Raw genomic sequence first — 2,921 nt, forward strand, 5'->3', positions numbered from 1 at the left:
TTTATCAATGTGTCTGTAGAGAAATGGCAAAGTACAGCAGCAATTCAGCAATTCGTTGCGAGGAGCTGCCAGGCGAGGATCCCACAGGCAGCCCTTCGCAGGAAGCGTAGAATCTCACCGGAAATATACTGAAATCCAAGAAACACCACATACAGACCTACAGCACTGGTTGCTGGATCAACTTATTCATTAGGTTATGGCTTATTCTGAGAGTGGAAACAGAATTTAACTTGCAGTAGTAAACCCAGGATAATTTCTAGACTACTTCGGGGACCAGTTTGCCCACTTTTATTCATGAGCTAATGAAAACAAACCTTCCCACCCCATAGCTCCTAATGCTCTTTCTGTATTGGTGGCCTATTTTTCTGCTTAAGGACAGGGAGGGACTGTTGAGTCACACACAATCTTGTGCCCTCCTCCTCCTCTCATTTAAATATTAATATGATGAATTATTACTAGAGTAACAGCTGTGCACTACTCATATCACAGCAACATAACCTTCCCCGCCTCATCGGAGCACAGCTATTCCTGACTCGTGTTTTCTGGTCGACCTTCTCGCTTCTTCTGGATGACTTTTTAAAAATTACTTTGTTAGTTCTGGTGTGGTGTCATTAGGATAATTGTTTGTTCTGTTCTTTCTGCTTAAATATTAATGATACTGAGGAAGTCAAAAGATAGCTTCAGTAATGGTAAGTTAAATATCTGTGTGTATTCTCCTATGAGATCTGTTTGTTTAGAGAGAAAGAATTATAAAGGATTAAGATCAATCTTTCTAACTAACACTTAAAAACATCTTTCTCTCTCTGAGAATTGCCAAAATAATAATATATTGTCTTTTATATAAATAAAAGCATTGTATATTAGTCAGCTAGTGTCTCTAGATAATTCAGAGGAATAACTAACATTGCACCTAGAAGTACTAATGCATTGCATCTCTGTGGATAAAGTATGACAAGAGAGACTGCTAATAAAATCATGAGACAACTCTATATAGACTGCTGAAAATAAATATTTGGCATCAAACAAAGAAGGGGAGGGAATATGAAGGAAAGATAAAACACCATGAGTTAGCTCAATACGATTGGAAATACCAAGGTAAAGCATTCCCCGGCAGATTTGGAAATGTAGTCAATGTTAAGTTTTGTGGGTAAAGGTCCTTCTCTGCTGAGCACCTTTTGCATGGTTCTTGTGTTTGTGCGGGGGGGTGTGTGGTTTACAAACCCACAGCTTTTTTCTCCTTGAAAATGTCATTTCTTGGAGTACTTCCACGCTGCAGAAGGGGCAGTTGGGTTTGTTGGTTACTGGACCACTGTTGCGGAGAACTTAATGCCAGCAGGAGTGTGTAGAAATCAGGTTTACTGGGTTTGCTCAATTGCTGATTGCTTCATTGGATGAAACTTAACTCACTGCTCTTGTTACTTAGGGAGAAAAAAATCTGAAATACTCTGACAAAGATTTTAAAATGAGATGTCCATATTTTGATTTCAAATTTTTCATTTTAAAATTTTGGTTTAGTAAATCAGTGTTCTTAAAGTCAAACAAAATGCTTTCTATTTGAATAAAATATTGTTTTATTGCTTTGTTGGGGTTTTTTAAATAGCTCATAAATATAATGGGGAACTTGAAAAATTAATCCCAATTTATAAATGATGCCCTTCTTTTCCCACTCCTGAAGAAATCAGTAGAAACTTTTTTCCCAATCAGCGTTATCGGTGATGAGAGAAAGGGAGGCAGGAGGCTTCTACTGCCAGAGAACTCTTCCCATTCAAAACCAGGGTCTAACCCCATGCCTGGTTTGGGGTCAGGGAGAAGAAAGTGAAAAGAGAGTACTTCAAAATTTCTTTCTAAGTCATTGACCGCTCTGACGTAATGCTAAGAGGAGTGCTGTTACTTCTTGAATCATTTTTCCACTCTGCTTTTTTCTGAACAAGTACTTAGTGGAAACAATGATCCTGACTGTTTGCAATTCCCACTGTAGTCAACAAGAGTAAACTCAGGGACTGAGACGTGCTCAGTACCACCTGTATACATATATATGCATGTTGGGGTTTTTCCCCTCTGTATTCTCTTCCTCTTAAAGTTTGTGGGAGTTGGAAATGTTTGGTTTTTTTCCCCATTTACCATTCACATCAGGGATTTTTTTAATTCTCATGCAGGTTACTGTATGGCAAATTATTTGGCAAAAATGCTGCTTTTATAAAAAGCCTTGATAAGCTTGTAGCATATCCCCCAGATACAATCTCATTTCAAACAGTCCCTTCAGATGATTATCTGGAGTGATTGCAAATGAACCTTGTAGCAATCTCATAACAACTGTCCTCGTGGACGGAAGAGAAACCTGCTGTCAGAACTACAAATAATTTACGTAACCCAATTTAAAGCTCTAACAAAATGTTCCCTTGTTAAGAGGATTGTTATACTTAACGTGTGAGATGAAAATACTTTCTGAAGGTCAGGAATGCACAGAAGATAGATTAGATCTCTCGAAAAGACAAAAAAAAAAATAGGATTTTACCAGAAGTTTTTCCTCTGTCAGACATTCAACTTGGCATTCTCGGAAACTTATATAAGCACAGCTTTTTTCCTGCAAATGCTGTGTTTGCTCTGCAGAGGGAGAGGAGCCTCAGAGCTTCAGCTCAGCACATGGAAAAATATAACTGAAGGTAGACTGGGGACTCAGGCTATTTTTGTGCCACTGCCGGCAGCATAAAGAAAAGTTTGTTTTAAAGAACACAAGGGCAGATTCGGGGATATCTTTCCTAGATTCTGCCTGCCGCAGCTGCCGGCGTTATGCTGAAGGACCCCGGGCAGTTTGTGTACCTGCTGCAGGTGAGAGAGCCACCCCACAGCGGTGGGTGGCCAGGGGCCAGCGTGGGGCCAGCCCCGTGGGAGCGGGTGGGGTCGCTGATGCGCTGTGGCAT

General features: G+C 40.1%; 1 protein-coding gene across 1 annotated transcript in view; it reads left to right on the plus strand.

The window, feature by feature from the left end:
- Positions 1-480: 480 nt before the first annotated feature.
- Positions 481-2,921, plus strand: part of MAPK6 (mitogen-activated protein kinase 6) — a 31,438-nt gene continuing 28,997 nt past the window's right edge. The window contains exon 1 of the mRNA XM_009885719.1: positions 481-689. The gene's annotated coding sequence lies outside the window, so the exon portion shown is untranslated. The remainder of the gene's footprint in view (positions 690-2,921) is intronic.

Source organism: Charadrius vociferus, unplaced genomic scaffold (genome assembly GCF_000708025.1).
Source record: "Charadrius vociferus isolate BGI_N301 unplaced genomic scaffold, ASM70802v2 scaffold325, whole genome shotgun sequence".
Classification (NCBI taxonomy): Eukaryota; Metazoa; Chordata; class Aves; order Charadriiformes; family Charadriidae; genus Charadrius; species Charadrius vociferus.